Raw genomic sequence first — 24334 nt, 5'->3', positions numbered from 1 at the left:
TTAGTTGCTTCCTTGTCTCTATATGGAAATAAAACCCACAATGTGTCACAGGATAAATTCTTCCATCTTATCCAGGACTAGAAGGGAGGGCTATTACACTCTGATGCTCATCTATTCAAATAAAGAACTACTGGAAAAAAAAAAAAAAAAAAAAAAAAAAAAAAAAAAAAACAGGGGGAAACCTGGTCTTATTAAAGGTGCTGACCAAGACCCAAGATACACTGCAGAGCCATGAGGAAAACAACCTAAGTTTCCTAATTTGTTGTTTTGTCTGTTGTTAATATTATTTGACAAACCTGAAGATGTTTTTTTGATGCTTCCCTCCCAAATAATGTGTTTCTCTTTGCTTCGCTTCATTCAGCTGTGCCAGGCAATGAGAACTGAACAAGGCTGGACCTTTGTGAAAGGGTGTGCTTGAATGGGGAGAAATGAAGGGATTAACAAAGGCCTTGAGGGTGAGGAACTTGTTTTTTGGAAAGGGTAGCACATGTGGCTGGTGTTCCTGAAAGCCAGGCAAAATGCTAGCCCACATAGTAAGGGCAGCATACAAGAAAAACGAGCCTGAGCGGTGGGGTGAAACATATCGCTCGGGTCGAGGCTGAACTAAGGGAGCCTGACCAGGCGCTTGGACACGGCTCTGCTGTAGCAGTGAATCAGAAATGAGACAGAAGTGATTCACAAAGGATGAAAAATTCACCGCTGGCATCCAAGGAGTTAGGAGGCTACACAGGCTGAAAGCCCCCCGGTGTGTTTAACTGCAGGAGTAAGTACCCAGGTGACATTAAGAACTGGGAGCTGCATCACTTTTGAAAACGGCACCTACATCTTTCTGAAACTGTTCCCCCAAAGCTGACTGTGCCTCCCGAGGAGACCCATGGAAAACAAACAAGTTGTCTGGCTCCAAACACTTGAGACTGTATTTCTTGTCTGTATCCTCCCTCGTCTGCTTTCCTTCCTCTTTTCTGCCTCTTCTGCTTTCATGTGGACAGTGTACTGAGCAGTGAATGGGATTTTGACATCACAGGAGAAATTGGTTGTGACAGAGAGAAGCATGACGAGCACAGAAAGAGGGAAGAGGGCAGCACACAGACGCCTGTCACGTATTCGGCACTGCTCGTCACTTCTGCCTGCGTACGGCACTCGCAGTTTGGATATGACTGCCACGATTGCGTTACTTCGTTCTTGCTTCGGTGGAAGCTATAATGTAGCTATAAAGGCTCTGAAACCCTCAGCGTGCATGTTTTAAATTACAGCTAATTCGTTTCGATATGCCTTTTTCTGGGATCCATAGACAACATGACTGCAGCGGGGTTTTAAAAAATCAAAGGCAGGTTTCCCTGGGAGATACACATCGAGCCCTGCCTGAGTCTCTGGCGTGTTGCAATACAGCTCGTAGCAACCAGGCAGAAATCAGTTCTCCTTTCCATGGTAAGGGCTTGACAAACAAAACAATTTCTTGTATCTTAAGAAAAACAGCTTCAGAGGATTGGTTAAGAGACTTCCTCTGTATTTTTGAGGACGGACCAGCATCAGAACCACAGATCCACCAAGGTCAAGATTAATCCTGCTGCCTGAAGAGATGGTTATTATATTCAGATTTCTATTAAGGTTTCAAGGTAACAGAGCACTAATTTGCCAGCGAGAGGCAGGGGTCAGGAGAGAAACTAATGAAGTTACAGTGCTTGATTGGACAAATGCAACTTGAGCCTTTTTTTAGGATGTTATCTATCAGCCTGTCTGGCAAATGTCTGTCTGGTAATAATGTATCCGTCTGCTGAAACAAGCCTAAATAATGCAAGGCTATATCAATAATTAATAGGCACATAGGTCAACAAGTTCAAGATTGTTACAGGCGAACGAGATCTGAAGGAAATGGTTCATTTCGGGCAGCTGCCAGGCCCCAAAAGGCTGGTGCAGCTTTGCACAGGAAGGACAAGAGCGCTTGCAGCACAAATGCCAGGGCACCACGCGGAGGACACGGCTGCTCCACCTCTGCTTACGCACAGAAAACAGGAACCTGCAGGGTGGCGCTGCCCAGGGAACCCGGGAGCGCCCGATTTGACGAAGAGTGGCAGAATCTGCCCTTTGGTTGATGCCCTCGTTGAAATTCCCAGATATCCTCTGTTCATCACCAAAAGAAGACATTGGTTCTAGATCAGGCAAGCACCTCTAATTATTTCTGCACCAGATATCACCAAGGCATGTAGAAATCTAGCACGAAACTGGATCCAGCTTCTCTGAGAACATTTAACAACCCTACAAGAAAGGCCTGCAAAACAGGTACAGCTGATGTTAGTAGAGGCAGATAACAGGAGCTGAGGTCACTTACTAAGAAAATTTGTGTCTGAAGTAACCTGAAGAGTTTTAAAACGGAGAGAACAGAGAATCAACCTTGCCATATGAAAATGATCAGAATAGGAGAGGGTATCAAAATGGAAATATGGAAAATAAAGCTTTAAAATACCAGTGGCTCTCTTCTGAGAGCAGCGCAGAAAGTCAAGGTATTTTGCTAACTGTAATTCCTCACCAGCAGCCAAACCAGAAGGGTGGGCTCCTATTCCAGGCAGAAGAGTAATGACATTACTTGGGATCCAGGAACACAAATGCAGGATCCAAGTTCCCACTTGTAAAACAGTGGAACCCCATAACAATAAAACTGTTACCAAAGATCTCAAAATAAGCACACGTAAGGTGTGGTATAAACATACAAATGCATTATCTTGGTGAAGCATTTATACCATACATGTTAAACTTGCCTTAATGGTAGAAACTTAAATGCATGAGGAATTAGATTTTAGCAACTTTTTATAGCTGGTCCCTTTTTTTTTTTTTTTTTTTAATACAAGTATCATAGAAGAAAACACAGCAAACATCACAGCTACATTTTGAGAAAACCACAGCCTACTTACAACTGATGCAGTACAGAAGGGAAACCGAAAGTAGAAAAGAGAAACACAAGCTGCAAAGGCAATTCTAGTAAAAAGTCATTTTAAAAAGCAGATGACCAAGATAGAAAAATCCCAAATTAATATTTACAGTAAATTTTGCTTTTAGAGTTGTGTGATAAGTTAGTTACTGAAGATTCTGTCAAAGGGATTTTCTTCAGAGTGAAATCCTAGAGCATATGGAGGCTGCCTTGTCCTCTGGCCTTTTTCTGAATAAAAACCACCGATTCTGCTCAGGCAAGGAATTCCAACAAACTCAGAGGAGTGACCCCAATTGCAAAGAGTCGATACGTGATCTATTTCTCGAGTACTTGTTTAGAGGAGTAAATTCTATGGAAATCAGTTCCTAAACGCAGAAGCCACATTTTTTCTCAGCCCCTCTGCACAGATAAGGCTGTGCTGCTTTGTTGGCAGCTCCCGACTCACCGAGGAATTCACCCGTGGTAGTGGTTGTGTGGGGCTGCATTCAGAGCACACGCCTGCTCAACTGAAGACATCTGCACTGAGCTTTACAGCTGTAAGCTCTCACAAAAATACCAACACAACTCATTTCTGTAACTTGCCTGAAGACAGAGGAACACAGAGGATGGGCCCTGGTGAGTGCAAGGCACCCTGCATGGCCCGGCAGTGGCAGAGGAGCAGCGATGCAGCACCTTGCTCCAAGTAAGAGCATCGCCTCTGTCCCCTCCCCACCACCTCCCCGCTTCTGGGGAGCAAAGGCAGCTGCTTGTGAGCCCCGTCTGTATGGCTGACATCCTGAGGATGATCCTGGACATGGCTAAAGGGTGAAACGTATCTCTGAGGGCACCAGCAAGCGATGCCAAGACGCAAGGCATTGAATAGGAAAAGGAAGTACCTGATGCCTACACGTAGGCGGAGTGTCAGTTTTCCAAATTAAAGACACTCCAGTTCTACAGAAATGATCAGATGAGAGGACTCCAGGCAAGAGCTGGTGTATGTAATTTTATAAAGCACCTTAGGGAGGTAGACACCCAATTCTCTTTCAATCTGAGTGGCTAATGCCCTTCTCCTTTGAACATCTGCCTATGTTACTTGGGACGTCACTAGGTTCTCTGCATCTCTCCTGGGGTAAAACGACGAAGGCCATTTTTTCCAAGGTATAAAACTGGATTTCCAAGGCTCACTTCTGAAATAAGAGCAGCCACCTCATAATGTGAAAGTAATTGCTTTAACCTAACACGCCACTCCCTCCACTTTGTTGTCCCTAAATCAGAAAGCACGTTTTATTGGTACACCTTATCCTCACCATCTTCTGATTCTTGCAGTTTTATTCCTCTGACCTCTCTTTATGCCATCTCCATTTCCTTTGTAGGAAGCTCCTCCATGCCATGTTGCAAAATACTTTCCAACAATTCGGACAAAAGAAGGAGACTGCAAGAGGTGCTCCCTTCTCCCAGCAGAATTTGGGAGTGCCCAAATTCACATGGTTCTTTCTGTACGTACAGTTACTTGATCCCAACCCCTTCCTCACACATGTGGTAGGATGGATTATTCTTCTATTCATGCCTCTCAGTCCTTTAATGGATTTAGGGTACAGCTCTTAAAAATGTATAAGAGAGACAGGCATCGCATGATTTTGCTATGGATATTTTATGAGCAAGTCTGGGTGCATGCTGTGTGCTTAAAACAAAAGACTGCACAATTTGCTACCAGGGCAGGATCTGTGTTATGTCGCGTATTCAAGGCTTCTGAGAAGTCTTGGGCAAGAAAAGCAACAAAACAAAGGCATGGAAGAGACACCACGATCTACTAAATGGGTCAAGACAGCACCAATATGCTGCATTCGTTGCTATCAAGAGCTGTAATTCAGCCATTTCTCTGAGAGCAAATCTGATTTAGGAGAGAGCAGCTCAGCCCCTCCTTTTTTATTGGCTATTATTTGGGGGTTGCATTGGTCAGTTAATTGACATAAACTATTACCTTGAAGTGATTACACTAGCACCTAGGGGTTTTTTACTCATGCACCTGCAGCAAGCATCATAAGATGTTTTGGTACCAAGAACCACTTCAGCCATTATTTATCAATGGAGTGAGTAATTTACTTTTGGAGTATAGACTTTCACTGCTACCAGACTGATTAAAGGCTTTGGTTAACATTTTTCAAAGCATTCAGCTGACAAAAAGGACATCAATGATGTTCAGGCACCTAAATCTCTTAGGTGTGTTTTTAAAGAAGCTTTCCTGAGGAAGCTGGGCTATGCCCAGGACCAGGCACCTTCCTATTCCCAACGCAGCTGTAATTCCTTCGACTCAACTTGAGGGTAAGATCCAACGTCTAATAAACACAACAGGTTGGATGCAACCTCCAGACCAAGAAATCTGGAAACAGCTCACTGCCAGACAGCTTTTCACCTTCTTTTCCTTAGTGTCTATGAGGACTGATCCCCTCAGGACATGGGTAGGGTTGTCCCTTCTCCTAATCCAGCACCATATTTCCCTCTTTCATACTCTAATCACTGCAATCTGCAGGAGCAACAGAGTGAGCTGTAAGGACATGACACTGGACCCAGACCTTCTGCCCTAGGGAGTTTCACACTCCTGTTTCCACTGTACACAGCAGCGGCAACCCAGATTCTCTACAAAATTCAGCTTGAGCCTGCAGACACTGGCAGGTGGTGTTTTCTGTGGGTTGTAATCTCATTTCTTGCACTGGGCCTACTTACTGGAAAGGAAGCTCTAAAGCTCTTGCAGTGCTTAATCTGTTCCTTGAAAGGGTTGGAGCAGGATGGAAGCAGGGATACACGTGCACAGGGCACTGCTCAGCAGCCTTTCCAAACGTACTTTCCCCAATCCCCCACTGCAAATACAGCCAACGCTGTTTATATTTGCTTTGTTCTATTTCTACTGTTACCACTAATAGATGCTACAGCCATTTGATGAGGTGCATAAACTACACTTACGTGGTGCATTGGGGAGCTGAAGAAGACTGCAAAGCTAGGTACCAGTAACAAATACGTGCATTCTAACCGCATACGCAGCCAGCACCCCATCTAAAGCTAAAAATGTTAGCGTTTTCCTAGTTACCTTACTCAGAAATGAGTTATTAAAGAATCCGTTCTGACGGAGATAATTGATTAAATCTCCTGTTTTGGTGCCGATTCATCACCAGGGAGGGCACGAAGGAATTTTCACACGTTACTTTCACAACGTCACAGCCTTTTTTCCTATGGGGAGCCTTGAGTCTCTTCTCTGCTGATAGTTTTCAGTTGTTATAAACATGACAATATATTCAATGGATCTGGGATTTATATAGCAATCTAACAATAATACTTAGAACACAAACGCTTTTTTGTAAATATTATCTTATTATAACAAATGTAATAACTTCTATTTATGGGAATGCTTTCTCAAGATGCTTCACAGTAGAGAAATGTAAATACCTCTGAAGTGGTAGTTTCTATAGAAACTTAATTTTCCAGTGAATTCTAGAGTAAATAGCCTAATTTTCTACTTTGCGTTATAAATCTCACAGAAACCTGGAGCATCTTTCAGAAGTGGCAGAAAATAACACTTTGCAACTGCACAGACATTTATGTCTTTCAAGCCTGCTGGAATACAAACTACTCAAGTCTTCAGGAGTATCCTTAGGCAATATCATCATTATTTCCACTCAGAAGTGGCAGTATAACAGCAGGTCCAAGGCTTTGCACGGAACAGGGGGGTCACTGCCTAGCAGCCTGACGTCCACTCCCAGTTCCACTGCTGGCTCCACCACAGCTGACAGCTCACCTTATCCCAGCCCCATAAATCAGCAGATTCGCTCCCATAAAGAAAAAGTTCCTCTCAGCAGTAGCTGAATACAACCCCAAAACAGAGAGCAGAAGCAGTATTTGTCAGAAGCCCGGCTCGTTTTGCCCGATGGATGTGTGAGGAGTGAGCGAGTTCGCCTCAGGGCTGGCCGTGCTGCAGCAGAGCAGAGCGCGGACTGGCGCTGTGCGGGGGATGTTCTGACTCCAGGACTTGTAATTTCAAGGAAGCTAAGGCCAAGAACCCATTCACCCTGGCATCCACACAGCCTGAAGAAGCTCCCACAAGAGCCACAACGAGGAACTTCTGGCCTCCCCTTGGGCCATTAGGGAACGCTGTTCACATTAGGTTCGTCGAGGAAGGAAGCTGAAGCTCAGTTGGGCTGAGCAACCACTTCTGAATTTTTGTTACGACTCTTCCTTATATCCCAAGGAACAGACGCAACAACACTTAAAACAGCAGTGGCACAGAGCCCTGCTTGTCCATGAACACCTCTTTCCAGTAAGGAACCTGCAAGAGCCCTGCGTGCCCCCAGACCTCTCCCCCTCTGCCTCTGCTCCCTCGGCTGCTGTGGAAAGCTGCCTGGGCACCAGGCACCTCATCCCCCAAGGTGTGTGAGTGCCAGATCTTCATCTGGCTAATTGCGCGGCACATCCCCATCACCGCCAGCCCCAGCCCCGCACAGATGCCGTGCGTTCGTGCTGAGATCAGAGCTGTAGGAGTCGGCCCTCCTCCGCACAGCAGATGGCTTGCTCTGCTGCGTTTGTTTTTGGTGCTTACTTACCTATTTGCTCCTCGACTCCTGACAGTCATGTGAATTTCAGAAGGGAAAAAAGAAAAGACTTCCCCAAGAACTGATAAAAAAAAAAATCAAGAAGTTTCCTTTCCACGTGTTATCTCAAAACACAGAAAATATACTCAAGAAGCATTCTGAACCTTCTCCGAAAGGAGAGAGACCAAGAAATAGGAGCAGCCAGAGACGAGGAAAGCTCCTTGGTGCCTAAGTATCATGGAGAGCTCGGCTGGGGCTCCCACTGAGACAGAAGGAGACACTTTCAGCCCAGAAGACTGCCCAGACTGGCTAACATTTTGGCTGGCTTCCAGTTTCTGCATAACGAAGAGCAGGTATTTTCCACCTGAAGCTTCTCCTTCAAGTATATAAAAAGGTGGCAAATCTGTCTAAATTTAGCAATCAGAATCTATCCGATTTCCCTCTCTCGCTTTTAGGAATGGACATGTTTTGATTTTATCTAAACAAAATAGCTGGTACTTCTGCAGCACCTTTGCAGTAAATAAGCATGTAAATACATAAACAGATGGAAACTAGTGCAACTGAGGCATTTGGCGAATGTGTGAAATCCTACTAACTGTTGTGATTTATACTGCAAGTTGAATGAGATCCAGCTCCTGGAGGTATATAATTATGCCTAAATTTTTTTTCTCAAACCCCGACTGCATGAAGAAGCTTGAAAGTGCAACCTATCTGCATGCTCAGGACTTGTAAACAAGAAGGCAAACGGGGAGCACTCTAAGTGATTTTTTTTAAAGCATCTTAGAAACATCTTACAAAAGCCTACCTCAGATTTGTGGATACTTGACAGAGACGAGTGTGGTGATGTTTATATGGGAAAATAAAAGATAGACCACTTTACCCCCTAGAGCCTTGGACTGTGTCATGGTAACACCTGCACTGGTGGCCAGCTCCAGGCGCTCCCTCTCCAATAAGCCTCTAGGACAATGACCAGGTCAGGAGCAAATCTACAGCACAACGAGGCAGAAATTCTATCTTGTAACCGAGCTGTAGTAAAGGCAAGCAATGGGAGGCAACAGCTCAGTTCACCACGAAAGGGATATGGCAAAGTATCAGGTAAAAATACATTCATCTGTAACAAAAAAACCCTCCAGCTAACTACACAAGCAGATCTCCTTTCCCTCGATCCTCTCCTGTTGCAGATCTCTTCTACCCCTTGTTTTCGGCATCTTGGCTGCACAGCCAGGGCAGCCAAAGATCGCACGCGGGGAGCTGTGGGCCAGGTACCACCAGGGGTGGGTTCCCACTGCCCATGCTGCTGCTGGAGCCCACATGGCCATGGCCAGAGGTGCTGTCGTCTCTGTAACACAGGGATCAGGTTTGGAACGAACCAGAAAGGCAAGTGTTACCTCAGGCAAGCTGGGTATCCTCAGGGAAAACGTCTGGCTTCCTTCTCCCATCACTGCATTGTCCCCCAGGTTGTTTTTTTTTTGTTGTTTGTTTGTTTGTTTTTCCTATGGATGGGGTTTGATGTGCATACATTTTCCTTTTCCCCACTGCCATTCTGTTGCTCTCACATCCCGGCCCAATTTAACCAAATCAGTATATGCCCCTACACAGAACCCCGTTCTCCCCAGCAGTGGTTTCATTTCCTCCCCCACTCGTCCCATTGCCAGAAGCCCTATCTCCTCCTTTTCCCAGTGGGGAGTACTTTGCTTCCCATCTGATTTGAATTCCTCCCTCCCTGTGTGGGCGATGAATCACTCAGAGTAATGGCATTTTAAAACCTCTACGGAGAAGGTAGGTAGACTCAAACCTGGGGGAGTGCGCAGAAAAAAATGTTAGTGGGTGCCTTCAAACCTGAGACCAGAAGTTCCCAAACTTCCCTAGTGTATGAACGGTGCCTAAAGGCTAGATGCCTCCTTCTGCACATAGGTATTGATGGCAACTGCCATAGCCAAACTGGAGCCATGTTATATATATGAATATATAACATCTAATATTTAATCTTATCATTTATCTTTACTGATCATAACATATAATGATATGAAGTCATTATCATATCATAGATCACAGAAAATTCAGAAAAAAAGTTTATAATTAAGGTTACATAGATTGAAAAAATGCTAAAATTGAAAAAATAAAAAGGCTGTTTCCATTCCATTTTATTGTCTGGGGGAGCACAATTCTTACCGTGAAACACTTCCATGTCAATAATACAGCCCTTTCAATGAAGAACCACTGAATGTAACATTTTTCAATTAATTGCTTATCAACTACTGTCTTTTCTGATGAAAGTGGACTTTAATTCTTGTTATTCCTCTTAGTCCTGCAGAGGTTATCTTAGCTCATGCATCAACAACAAAAAGCCCCTCTAATTACAGGGTAAATGGAAACAGTGGTCATATATTCTCACTGTAGCCCGTATCTCAGTGACATTCACATTCTGAATCACAGTTTGATTCAAGGCAAGAAATTCAATTTTTACTGCTGGAAATTCTTCAATATTCTTTATCACCTGAGCACATGAAACAGAGAAGCTATAGTATGAATTTGTCCAGAACTTGGTGTGCTTAACAAATAGCACGTTGTTTAATGACTTTATTCCCAACACCTACATGTTTTGTTCCTGTTACTTGTACAGCTGTCACGTATGACAAAGAGGCTAATTCTTCAGCTGAGGAGGGAGAAGGAGAGGGAGCAGCTTATGGACTCTTAAGCATGTCTTTTTTTTTTTTCTGAGAGGCAGATAGAGAAATAGCAATATGGGGCTCCATACCAACCATGTCTCGGCGACTTCTTTTAAACTCGTTTAGCCTATAATTGAAGGATAATTTCTCTGATTGCCAACTCTGCCAGCTCACGCTGACATCAGAAAACCCAACAGTTCTTTCTGGCTCACATTTCATCACCAGTAAAGAATTCTGCAAACTAAATTTTCCTCTGTGTGCATGAGTATGGTCCTGAAAATTATGGCCTTGGTTATATCTGCACAATCCCCAATACCCTGCAAAATCTTTGTGGTGCATACATACCCCACCAGTCACTGCATATGCACCAGAGCCCTGCTTTCTGCTCTGCCCATAGAGCTACAGCCCTGCTAGCACTGATGTTGCCGAGCTTTTTTCCAGTCACTGATTGATGTCTGACGTTCAGAGCTCCCCAGCACATCTCCCAGAGTCAGCTCTCCCGTGGCTGTGTGTGCCTTTGGGGTTTTAGTGGATGGAAGCTGTGCCTGCTTGAAATTAGCATCTTTTGCTCAGAGAAAGCTGCGCTCCCCATCTGCACTGCAATGTGATTTCAATGGGCACAGATCTACAACCACTTTTATGTGCTTCCAGACTGACCAGGATGAGCTGCGACAGAAATAAGGAACTACTCTAGCTCATAAGAGATAAATGTCAAGCCTCTAAGGAGCTATTAAAGACCAGCATTTGCTACACACCCCAAACAGTGCATTATACAACACCCAAAAAGAGCTCAGACATAAAAACCCTACAGTCTGTTACAGGACAGGGAGAAAACTTAGCAGACGGAATGATGTGTTGTCTTTTCTGAAGTCATCTCTTACATTGAAAAATCTATTTAAAACCAATAAAACCTCAGTTTTACTTTGGTCATGCTTCTTAAGTGACTGATCTTGCCACAGTTCAGATTCCCATGGTATAGTTAAAGAGACCAGAAGTGACAGAGAAAACAAAATTTCTCCAAGTGTTATACACAGAAGCATTTGGCATAACAATTCTTCTAAAAACTTCTGTTTGAGCAAACTGACATTGCAGGCTTTTTCACTTGGATTTCAGACAGAGGCTCACAAAACTTAGAGTAACAAACATTTCAGTTCTCACTCAAATCAGAGAGTGACTCAGCACTGCAAGGAAAAGCTAGACTAAATGTTGTGAAGTTTTGTTGAAGCCAGACAAGGAGTGAGCAAGCAGGAGTCCAACTTGGAAGCAGACAGAGTCTGCATCAAGGGAAAACTTTACTGATTATATTCTGGAGGGGGTTGTCACAGGGCTGTCTCGCTGCAAAGCCCAATCCCACATTTATATTGAAACCAGTGTCCAAATAATTCCCTTCTGGGTATAAAACCACTGAGAAGAATTCCAGGAAGCCCTTCCTTGCCCAGGAAGCTATTTCAAAGTCCCCAAATACATGAGAAGAAAATAACTTTCCTTCCAGGTTTCTCAATCACAGGCACTTCTCTCTGGCTCCAGGACGACCCTAGCACTATTTTCAGACTTCTCGTCTTTCACCCGTATCCACAAGACAGCTGGCCCCGATGATCTGAGCAGCCCAGGCTCTACTTGCCTCCAGCCTGGGATAACTTGTACTGCTCACAGATACTGTTTCTTGAGAGCGAGCCCCAAGATAACCTGCACACGCAGATAACCTCTGGTTGCCTTCTTGCATCTCCTGACAGATCTGCTGATTTGTCCAGCTTCTGGAGGAGATGCTCCGAAACCAGGGATGAAGGGGTCAGATGGGGGGTATCCGAGATAAGGAAGATTGAAGGGTCTGGGGGAGGGCAGGGGGAAAGGGAGGAGGTTACGCAGGACCTGAGGCTGGAGCTAACTGTAGCCTGAGAGGCTCTGGGGCAGCCTTCCAGAGTGACCTGCACACCCCTCTGACCAACACAGCTGACAAATCTCATTCTTTAGCTTTCTAATCTCCTTAGCTCCTACCCCTTACATGCAAAAGGAGTAGAAATGTTTTTATTCCTCTGGGTAATTCTTATACAGATAGAGGCAAGGTGCAGTTGTATGAAGCTGCTGCTCCCTGGTCCCGGTTCACACGCAGTCTCTGCTTCACAGATACCAAAACGTGGACACAGCACGGCTGGGAGGAAACGGGGTGTTCCAGATCCGGGCTGGAACCACCGTCAAAGGCTGGAGGTTGGAGCAGCAGCTGGCATAACCCCAAATCTTCAGGAGAAGCCATCAAGGGACACAACTGATGGCTTTCTCTGCCTATTGCAACACATCTGCTTGGGCCGTGATCCCTGGCTAGGATTGGGCAAAAGGAACAAAATGCTGTCCCCTTACCGAGAAATGTCAGTGCACAGCGTGTACTTCTGAGGGCTGTTATATCTGTGTCCTACCTGTGCTTGCTCCAGAGGTTCCTTTTTCATATCCTGTTCTGATCGCTCTACATTTATCATGTAAATTCATTTCAAGGGCACAGAGAAAATATTTAAAGTTGGTATGCATAAAGATTGTAAAGTATGAGAATTTGGGGTGGATTTTAATGAAGCTCAGTGTTAAAACCATGCTCCCAACTGCACAAATACATATGGACAATATGCACCATGAGTTGTATTTCAGATGAAAGTTTAAGGTACACAAATAAGTCATTTGGTTTCCAGCAGCCTTCTGAGATGCACCTCTGGAGACCTCCCAACTTTCACGTTCCTTACAGACACCACAAATCGAACGCTAGAGCCAGCAACTCACATTCATCCCAGTAAACTTCACTGGCGTAAGTCCTTTGGAGTCAGTGGGTCTCAGTGAGAAAGTCCCAGTGAGCAGCAACAGATACAAGCTCTGGCCTCAAGAGACTTTGAAGGGAAAAATTTCTCTCAAACATTGTCCTAATGACAGAAGTTGGAACACGTTGCAGAACTCTGCAAACCATGCTTCTTACCTATTGGAAAGAAATGTTTTATTTTCTGAAAAATAGATCTTTTTGCATCTCAAGGCCACATGTCTGTGTGGTCACTGCTCTATATAATTCAGACTAAGCATTTACCTGCAAGCAGTTTTCCAACAAAAGGGATAAAAAAAGGTATCCCAACCCAACAGAGCATCGCAGCTACTGTCTTCAGCACCATGATCCTAACAACAGTGACCACATCAGGACATCGAGGGCAATCTTCAGCGGTCAGACGTGAACAAATCCATGCAACAAAACACTACGTGCAGGTGCTTTGGCTCTGATTTTCATGCTGTAGGCTACAGATGTTTTCACAAATTTATCAGACTTGCAACCAGTTAATAAGCAAGGAGTCCTAAGTAATGTGCTGTAGGAAATACATCTCCCTGAGGGAAATACATTCCCACACCATCTCAAAAGGGAGTGGAAGTCTTCAATGAGTAATATAATAGTCCTACTACAGCCTACTCAAGTTGTCTCTGAGACTACCTATAGCCACTGAGCAAGAACTACAACACAGTTACTACTGGTTTTCAATGCATGAGGTAGAACATTTCTCATTAAAAGACTCTGGTACCAGTTCCTATGTCAAGGTAATCTTCATCGACTAACTGTGTTTCTTATTAGAAGGTGGGCTTTAGGATTCACATGCATTTCCTCTCAGTTTCTCCAAGACAACATGAAAATCTTTTTTTCTTCCAACTGCCAGGATGCGATGTGCCCTAAAAAAATCTGGATTGTTTAAATACCAACCTAGGGATTCTCCCAACTGAAGGAAAAAAAAAAAAAGAGGGAGATATATACAGTATGAAATATATATATCTTTCTGCATCATCAAGTCTTCTTAGAAACTTAGAGAAGACTGTTCGGTGCACACAACAACACTGTCTCTGTTACAGACTTCTTTAAAGACTGAAGAAAGGGATGTTACGAAAGGGAACTCCTACAGTGTGCTGTTCATACAGTCTGCTTTTAGGTGAAGCCAGAAGAGACAGGGCCCTTGTGGTTTCACCTTCATCTCTCCCTCTCCAGGAAGGGTTTGGTCAGTGTCACCAGGATGTTCAGGGGTGCTGCATTCCTGAAGCATAAAAAACTTATTTCACTTCAGGCAGAGAGATCCAAGTGGATGAAGTATCACAGAGTTATTTGTGCCTGCTTATAGCACCTCACAACTCACACAATTTGAAGACTGAATATGCAAATCAATGCATCTGAGGAACCAAAAAATACAGTTTTCTCGATCACCAAAAATGCCCTACAGCTTTTGATCTTCATTTACGTCTGTCTACCTACCTCTTAAAAGAAATCTTGAATGTTGCCTATATGTATTGAACTGTTTGAAATTGAAATGTACTGTTAGGAACAGTGAGGAGTTCAAACTTCCCTGAACATGTCCTGAAGGCTTCATATTTATTCAGACAGGAAGGAGCATACCTTTTAAAAGATAAATTGCGTGACTACAGAATCAGATATAATTAATATAGTGTGGCCTCATTCTCCAAGGGAGAAAAAAACGAGAGAGATTATCACCATGAAATACTAGCCACAGATTAGATAGAGTATGAAAGAGAAAGATTAAGGGAGCTCTTGTTCAGATACACATCTTAGGCAGAGTACATTTCACCTAATAAGTCATTTTTGCTCCATCAACCCACCGTTAATCTCTGGTAATGGTGTTCCAAGTTACTGGCTGAGCGTAAATACTTGGAAAATGAATGCACGGTGCAGATCCTGGATACCTGTAGTTGTGATGCTATTGACACAGCAGAGGCTCCGTGTAGTCCTGCTGCAGCCATGCTTCCTGTTTCTATAAACAGATTCTGTTTGAAAAGGGGCTACTATGGGCACACATGTGCAGTTTATAGCTAGTTTTGTGCCAACATAAATCAAGCCCAGATGCCATCTCAGTGACATAATGTAAGACTTATGCTTAAGGGAGTCCATATACCCAAGTAAGTGGGTTCCAAAGTAATTAATTTGAGGAGTCCACTTACATTTCAGTCTCACAACCAGACAGACTGCCTTGTGGTTCTCTTGGCTTTTTAGTGTCAGACTCCCCAAATTTCACTCTTCCATTTCCTTCACTTCCTCACCTTTCAGGGTCAGAGCTTAACACAGCAAAGGGAAATGAAACAGAGAAAACCAAAACAAATAAGCTGCGAAGCAGATTAAAGCCATGTTTGACATTCAGAGGTACATAGCTCCTTTTTCAGCTACAGGTAAGAAGTAGTGATAATTTTGTGTCCACAGCTCCCAGTATAAACATGGTTAAAAAATGGAAGTTTTCTAAATGAATCCTCACTTTTAAAAATGTCACAGCATTTTAAATGAATTCTATTTTATGTTCAAGTCAGCTGAATTCTATTTTTTTTCTTCTTAGAAACAGTTTGGGAAGTAGACAGAAACCTTCCTACACTTCCCTCAACCATTGGTGCTCTGAACGCACAGCCTCTGAAGGGGAAGGTGTTTGCAGGGCGAACCACAGAAATGTTGTGCTTCTGCTTGTTAGAAGGGATGGATCAGCCCACTCTGCTCTGTCTGCCAAATGTCTTCTCCTGAGTGGGATCGAGAGAATTACCATCAGCCCGTGGCTTCAGCAGAATTCCTGCTCTGGCTGTGCCATTAGGCAGCACACCACATACCGGTCTGCTCTGAGAAACTAACTTGCTGAAGTCAGGGTCCAAATCCTTTCCCGGGAAAATCAGATTATTAACTCTTACTACCTTCAGCAGAGGCTGGATTAAATGTAAGTCAAGAGACATTCATTCAGTTCTGGAACAAAATGGCTCATCCAGAAGCAGATTCAAGAGGAGAGATGTTTTACGGGAGGTAATTAGCTGTGCTTACCCAGTTTATATATGCTTCCCTGAGTCAGTGGGCATGAGGCCATTTAGCAATTCATGCGATCAACATTAAACCAGGGATTCCCTTGTTTTCACGGCACAGAAAGCTGGAGCAGGTTCACAACGCCAATACAAAGGTAATAAAAGGTTATTAGCTTGGTCCCACAACATGTCTTCCTATAATATGCTCACACCTCATTGAGGAGGTCAGAGGGATTACAGCACACTTTTGCGAATCCTGGTCTATTGTTACACTGCACGGATTCCATATTCATTCAGGTGATTCTAGTGCAGAATCTGTTTCTATCAGGCAGCCTATTTCAGTCTGTATGATTTTTATACAACAAAGGACAGTGATAACAAGGATGTTTCCGATGAGATCTCCTCTGGTTCATTTTAAATGTTCAACCTCGCTTTTGGAAAGGATTTCAGCTCTGTTTCTGATTTAGTCTGATGAATGTGCAGCACGTGCCAGGGCTGCCCCAATAGTTAATGGATGTACCTTGAAGAGTTTCTATAAAGGTCATCATTACAGCATAATTGATATATAATAAATGAATATGAGAAGCGAGTAAGAGGTCAGACTTCATGGGCTTGGTGAGAAATGCCCAGAAAAAGAATATGAAAGCAGGTATCAGAGTATAAGAAAGCATGACAATGACTAACCTCTCCTGGTGAACAAGTGTTTACATAGCTAAAAGTTTTATTAAACTACTAAGGCCAAAATGAAAGACTCTCACTCCCAAGTGTATTATTGCATTTCTTCTTCTTTCTCATTTTGGCTCCTAGAAAATCACATTTCAGAAAATGATGCCATGGTTTTGAAAACTCTAATACAATTTGCTGAACATCAGTAGCTTTTTCTGCAACAGCTTCAACAGGCATACAACACTCCCATGATTATGAAGATCTGAGGAGGAACCCAATTTTTCTTTTTTTTTGGTTACACATGGAATTCTTCTTCTGTACTTGCCCCGTGTCTGAAGAGATGCAAAGAGAGGGGAAAAACATGGCTAAAGGAGTTATTCAATAAAATAAAAAAGTGCATGTGTGTACTCACACGGAAACAAAGAAAACATGCAGAGTTAAGTTTGTTATAAGAATCTCCTTTATTTTAGAGGAGAAAATGTAATGATTGTATGATTTTAATGTTTATGTAAAGATAATGAACAGGTAGAATAACTGAACAAAGCCATTAAACAAGACTAAACTCTCCAGACACAATTTAACTTAATTAATGCTTACATAGGACTCTTGCTCATGTCTGAAGACAATTCTGCCTTCATAAAAATCAAAATAAATGTTCAGAGTTTTAAAGAGTAGGTCTGTAGCTCAGGGGTGAAACAGAAGTAGCTTTTGGACAAGTCATCCCAAACTTAGAACCAAACTCTTCTTCTGCTACGAGTCAAATGGACGACTCTTCCACCTGGGAGACAAAAGGGTCCTGAAAGAAATCGCCCTGCAGTAATCAGCCACATTTAACACAGCAACAAATGTGGTGAGAGTGGGGAAGTTAAAATGAATGTGCAAGTAGGATAGAAAGAGAGAGTGGGCTTGAGGCTTATCTAAATTTGTTGAGTTTTAGGAAGGGAAATGTCTTCTGTCACATTCCGTCTCTTGCCTGCAAGATAATTTTGCAATTTCTAAACTTTTACCAGCCAGAAAGAAAACACTCTACTTCACACATGGTAGTAGGATACCTTATACTAATGGGATGATGTTGTATGCTAGATGAGAGATCTCTCTGGGTTTTCTCATATCTGTGGTTGTGACCACTACCAAAATTTAACAACAAAAAAAAGAAAAAGGAATAGTTTAGGCAGCTATTGGCAAATCTGCACACAAGGAAAATTTCCTGCATTTTTCAGGGTTCTCCTGAATTATTCCTGATCCAGGTGATGTTTTGTAGCAATTATTTTAAGATCCAGATACCTTCAAAGACTCCTTAACCAACAGCACGTTCTGGCCTCACCACCAAGCTCCTGAGGCTCACATGCACGCAGTCCAAAGAAGTCTCTCCCAAAATGCAGAGAGGTCCCCAATGAGGGGCACAGAAAGTGTCCCAGCGCCGACGTGCAGGTAGAAGGGGGACAAGAGTGCAAGTATTTCCCATGTTCTCCCAGTAGGCTGGTGCACACATGGCCCAGGTCTCAGCTCCTGCCACGGATCTTGGCTGAGGAGGTCTGAATCCAGCCTGTCACTCTTGCTTACCCTGCTGCAGGGAGCTGCACCCACCAGACACTGATCCCGTGAGATGTGCTGTGGGAGCCCACCTTCTGCCTACCCCCCAGGAGCCAACTTCTGGCTGCCAAGAAGTCCTCCAGCGAAGAGTGAGGCACAAAGAAAGTGGGAGCAGAGGCTGCAGGGACTCCCAGAAGATGTTATCTTGGGGAAAAGGAGGCAGGGACCCTAAACTGGTGGTTTTAAAGTTGGAAGAAGAGGTGGAGCAAGTCTTAAGAGTATGCAGGAGGACACAGGAAAGAAATCTGGTGAACTGCGGATATGGATCCTTAGGTCAGTGTAATCAGCAAAGGATCGTTCAGTGAGCCAGGAATGAAATCATGGCTTGAACATTGATTTTGTGCCACCAATAAAGCCCAGCGGGGAGCAGTCATTTAAAGGGTGGGCTTAGCCTGGGTTTTTCATAGTTAGGAGCACACACAGTAATTCTAGCCAGGGAGCTGAAGGGAAATGATTTATGAGGACAGAGCTAAATGCTTATTGCTAGGTTAAACAACAAGTAAGGGCAGACATAACAGTCTACAAATACCCATGGGAGTAAATGTCAAGGAGTTTGAGGAATTATCTTGAAAAGTAAGATAAATTTCCTAAGGCTGAGGTGCACTGGCTTGTGATACGCTTGCCCAAACAGCTGAAGTTTTGTTGGTTGTGATTAGCCTGAGCACAGCAAGAGCAAATAAAAGGCAAAGAACAATTCTGCACTGCTGGACAGGTGAAAGGGTTTATTCAAATCTGCCCCACATTCAGGTCGGTTCCACTTCTCCATCACAGCAAAAAGTATCTGCAATGGTAAGCAAGGTATAGGGGTTCAAGACAGCATTCTGGAGACATGCTGCAACTCCTTTTCCCATCATGATTTTTGTGTCAGCAGCAATTACGAACCTTACTTTATCAAGAAAGTTTCAGGTTGATTGTAGAAATGAAAAAGTCACATAGCTGCTATTGAAAACGAGTAAGCACATGAGATCACTCATAGCTAGAAAGACTATCCACCATAGCAGTTTCACTACAATCAACATCAAATTTATGCTACACAGAGGATGTGTTAAAATTATACCCTATTTCACGGCCACTTAAGCCCCTGAGATAGCTCTTAAATGGACGTGAACTTAACTCTGTGCTGAGCACCTGTGTGAGGGGTGAGAACCAGCGCAAGGTTGTGTTTCCAGGAGAAACCCTGGGGGATGTGCCTGATGCCCCTGCTGGAGCAAAACTGCTGTTGGGGCTAATTGAGAAGGAAACCAAGGGGAAGGGAAGGAATGCAAGGTGAAAAATAAACTGGCTGAAAAAAAAAAAAAAGACCTTTGAACTTTGGTTCACAGCATGGCATTGCAACTGGGGCATGGGCAGGAACTGGAGGTTACAACTAGCAAGGTGGAGATGGAAAATGGGATTGCCTCTGAATTCTTCAGATTGTGAAATTGTCGCCTAGCTCAAGGAAATAAATACAGGCAACGGGGAGAAAACAGCTCCTATGTACGCAGTCCTGAATTGAGGTTTAGGGGGAGGAGAAAGGAAAACTAAAACAAAGCAAACGCACAGCCATAGGATACAAATGTAACCCTAAGATACCCTGTATCTCCCTCTTTTCTGGAAGATGCCTCTTTACCAGCCACTGCAGATTGATTTGTGTGCAGAGAGCGGGCAGTTTCCTTACTTCTTCCTGCCCTGACTGGGGCTCTGGCTCACTAATGTGGGTGTTGCTTACCTCTGGGCTGTCAGGAACGCAATTCACATTTAGCCCCAACTCCTGAAAAACAATCCCAGTGCTGGATGCTCAGTGACAAGAAAGAAGAGACAAACTGTTCCTTGGCCCCTGCGTGTATGAAGAAGGTAAATTCCTTGTGAACACACAAAAAGCTCTATCCGACGTACTGTTTTTCAGAAAAAAAATCCTCTTTTTTTTTCAGAGGAGCCACACGATTGATTCCTGTGGCAAGGGGGGACTGAGCAAAACCCAGGGAAGCTGGGGAGGAATTTCTTTTGGCTGAGCATCATGAGGTGGTTCAGTTGATGGCTACGTGGTTTCAGTGCATGCACAGGACAAAAGGCATTGCTGACTTGCAATCTGTCTCCCTTCCTAAGGCTAGGAAAGCGCTGACCATCCTAGAGGAAAGTTCACTCAGAGTCATAACAACATTTCAAAGCATTTTTCCAAAAAAGCACTCAAGTACAAAGAACCAAAATCAAGGAAAACCAAACCAAAGCCAAGGAACCCACCTTCAGCTCCCTACCATTTCTGTCAAAGGTTTACGAGAGGCAGGAAAAAAATTATTGAGGAAGAAGAGCCTTGTAATTAAATCCTTAACCTGAGATTCAGGTTCTTCTTCTCACCATAGCTTAATGCCTATAAAGCATTCACAACAGGAGGTGCCTTATATGTGTGCAAACACGACATTGCTTAAAGGTACACGATAGACTCCAAAGGTTTGTAGTCCTGTAGGCACACTGTCAGGAGGCTACAGAGGGAACAGCTGACTGACTGTGCAGTGGCATTGTTCCCGTGATAAATATATGTAAGAAAATTCAGGAAGTGTCATGGCATGCAAACTTGTGCCAGGAAGAGATTTTGAGTCTATCGTGTCCATCTCTGTGTTGAAGATGGGAAGTGTGTTCCCCCTTCCAGACCTGTATGGGGCTTTTTTTTCCCCAAGCTTTTCAGAAGAGCAGGAAGCTAAACCTTTACCTGAACAGAGCCCCACAGGTCATAAACTTTGACTCTCCCAAAGATGCATTTTCCCTCTTACAATAAGCTCCAATGAGCAAAACACCTTCTGCTTTTTCCTTTGGTTTCGTTAGTTTTGTGGTGTGTCACAACACATCGCACTAATTCCCAAGGTAGGAAACAAAAAGAAGAAAAGAATCTGTTCTGTGAATCTTTACTTTCGTCTGGAATCCTTTTCTGGATGTTTATGGCATCCCATAAAGTTGCTGAAACATGCCTGCTGTATTTTTAATTGTCATTTTAAATGCCAAAACCCAGAAGTCTTGCTTATATTGTATGTGAACAGTGTCTGCTTATGTTCAAACCCTCAGGCGCTTTAAATAACTCTACTGTACACAGAGAACGTTGTTCATTTTGTTTTTACAATTTCTGCCTGTGTAGAAGGAGCTAAAATGTCCTGAGAACATAAATGTATGTTCATAACCAAGGAGCGAGATCACAGCTGGAATCTACCTGAGCCTTGGATCATATTTCAGCAGTGGCAAGAAGCGAAAGAGCAGCTTATTTCTCTGTTTAATTTACAAGAGCTACAACTGGAACTGCACATACTAGACTCACTGATGTAACGCACAGGTGAATGCGTGCTACAGGTCCACCTCTGTGCCTGATCCCTCGGGAATATCAGGCTGTTTCAGCCAGACTTCAGAGCCGTTACTGCTATAGCCCGAGAGGAACCTGGTCTTAACCCTGGCGGGTTAGTAAAGGTGGCAGCTGCCATAACAGACTTCTGGGCAGCCTACAAATTTGGGGCATAAAATGGGGGTCTTTTGATTGATTCCAGCGTGTTTCATATCAAGTGCCCATTGTTTTGTCTTAAAGAGTAAACCATTACAGAGAATTCATGAGCAAATTTGCTTTTTTCTTTCAAGGATTAAACAGGAGCAGATCATAATTTCCTTTAAATACATCTATTATTCATCAGGATTCAATAAGTTTTATTATGGGCTGAGAAACAGCATATATATCTTTATACTCAGTTCCAATCTGCTCCCTACTTGTGTTCTGCAACATACATTTTATGTTTAGAAGTGATTGGCCATGAATGTCACAGGATAATACGTGTTCCCTGAGTAAAGACACAGACAAGGATCTGGCCAATGTTCATTTTTCACGTTAATTTGTTGTAAATAATTTCACATGCAATTTCTCTACTTCCTTTCTGTAGGAAAGGAAGCCTTCCTACCTAACCTTCTCTGCAAGTAGGTTAGCATAGTGTGGCTTGCAGAAAGCTGACATGTAGTATTTATGAGTGGAGAGGAAGTAAATTAATTTCAGTGTTTGATTCAACATTGGAGAAAAGCTTTTTGCAGTATTCATTTACCCAGAGAAATATGAGAAGGTAGTCTCTCCTCTAGTCCAGCCATGTTACTAGGGTAGGAAAATTCCTGAGTTAGGACTACAGACAAAGGGTTAAAGAAAGAGAAGCTTCCTTTCCCAGCGTGCATCCCATATAGCTCTCCTGTAATAGCCACCATTATTTGTAACATGCGCAGTAGGGGATATAGGTGGAGAAATGAAGCCATACATTTAAGGTAAACACCCTTTTTTTCAAGCATCCACCATTTTCGTAATGATATGTACAAGGGTCATTTGGGGATTTCCTTCCCTTGAAGTCTGGGTTTCCTGAGAGGAAGGAGAGCTGAAATACAGGAACAAGCGGCTGCACACCATGTCCAGCAGGGTAGGAGACTTTCCTTATTGACACAGGTTTAGGAACCACATCTGAATCTCCAAACTTCCTGATGTTCTCCCTTTGAAAGGAGGGATGATGGGGAAGGAGATGGGTGGGGAAGGTGAAGAGGTGGTTCTGTCCTTTTAAAGGCCTTTCAGGCCCAGCAAAACGGCTCCCATACTCTTAAATCTACCATAAAAAGTAGGTTGCAATACAAGTGGGAAATACAAGGAAATGTTTCAGCTAATAAAATGTGCTGGACTGGCACCAAACTTCTGCTTAAAAAGCTGTTTGTAATAAACAATGATTACTTACAGTGTCATTGCAAGATCATTAGAGGACTCAGAGATCGAAGGGTACCTGGTTCTTCTGGCTGAGACCTGGAAAACACAGTGTCACATATCAGCAAACACCAACAGCAAACAACGTGTTTTTTACAAGGCCTGTTAGAACAGGAGGAAATGTTCAAAACCAGACTGCTGGGCCATCCTGTGACCTAATCCAGGCCAGAGAGAAGAAAATCTGCCCTGTTCACCAGTCCACCGCTGATATAAGAGAAAAAATTAAATTCACTCAGCATCATCAGGTTGTCTGGGTTGTGTTGCAGATTGCTTTTAGGCCTCTGAAAGGGTTAAAGGGACCCCAGAGATAATAAATATATTATGCAGCTGTGTAGGTGCTAAGAAGATGAATATAGGTTGATTTTTACAAACTTAACCTATGCAGAGTGAGTCATAATTTGCACCTTGCGTCATTCAATAAGTGGGTCTTTAGAAAATCAGCCGGCTGTGAATGGGCTGCCAGCTCCCAAGCAGCAAGGGCCCGGCTCTCCTGCCCACAGGCCGCCCGTCGGAGGGAGCAGAAATGCTATTCTCCATCTTACGATGTGACGGCAACAATGGGAGCCAAACAAACAATGACATGTTTGTGGGTTTGCTGCATCTATCTTAAAAGGTCAAAAGGTTTTGGCTAAAACAAATGCTTTTATATCATGAACGATTCATTCTTAATCATAAATGTGCATTATTCTCATCGTAACTGCTGTGTGCCTTGTAACATTGTTTCCTGATTCAATTATGCCTCACAGCATCTTTTTAATTAATACCTTCATTAGGAAAACCTTGAAGGTTTAGATAAATAAGATTTGCTTTTTTTGCATTTCAACCATAAGCTTCAGCATGAAGGAAATCTCTCTGTTTTGTAGTCACCCGGGGAAAAAAGAGCAAGTAGAGGAGGTCTACATGCTCACAAGGATCTCTGCACTGAGGAGACAGAATAATCATCTTTTGTTGAATACAAAAATAATGAAAAACAAAGTAAACAACACCCTTTTGTTCTGCGTAAGAAAAGCAGGGCTTTAATAGTCTTTAAACGAGATAGAAAATTTCCATCCAAATGGAACCATGGAGTAGGTAGACACATTACAACGTTTTGGAGCTCAGTGATTAAATTTAATACTGTGCCAAACAGTGATTAGCTGATGAAGGGCATTCGTAAATGGGATAGAAACAAGGGAAGTGTTGCTCCAGTAAAACATCGGGCCTCCAGTACAGCTTGGTGCTCAGCTTTCTACTTTAATAACAGGGTCAGATGAAAAAAAAAAAAAGTTTAATTTGATTTATTTCCCTAAGGAAACTCAGTGGAATTGTAAACACAGGCTGACTGGTACATATTACTAAAACTTCAGCTTCAGGGTCAGATCCAAGAAAAGGGCTTAGGTACCTACTGAAGCGCAGC

The 24334-nt window shown here is 43.3% G+C and overlaps 1 protein-coding gene across 6 annotated transcripts in view; it reads right to left on the bottom strand.

Annotated features, from left to right (window-relative positions):
* Positions 1 to 24334, bottom strand: part of FGGY (FGGY carbohydrate kinase domain containing) — a 280231-nt gene that overhangs the window by 205189 nt on the left and 50708 nt on the right. For all 6 annotated transcript variants that reach the window (XR_005822050.1, XR_005822049.1, XM_040565659.1 and 3 more), the window contains exon 4: positions 22913 to 22977. The gene's annotated coding sequence lies outside the window, so the exon portion shown is untranslated. The remainder of the gene's footprint in view (positions 1 to 22912; positions 22978 to 24334) is intronic.

The sequence above is a fragment of the Cygnus olor genome, chromosome 8 (assembly GCF_009769625.2).
Source record: "Cygnus olor isolate bCygOlo1 chromosome 8, bCygOlo1.pri.v2, whole genome shotgun sequence".
Lineage (NCBI taxonomy): Eukaryota > Metazoa > Chordata > Aves > Anseriformes > Anatidae > Cygnus > Cygnus olor.
The sequence above is the reverse complement of the archived record's forward strand: the minus strand, read 5'-3'. Positions and strand labels throughout refer to the sequence as shown.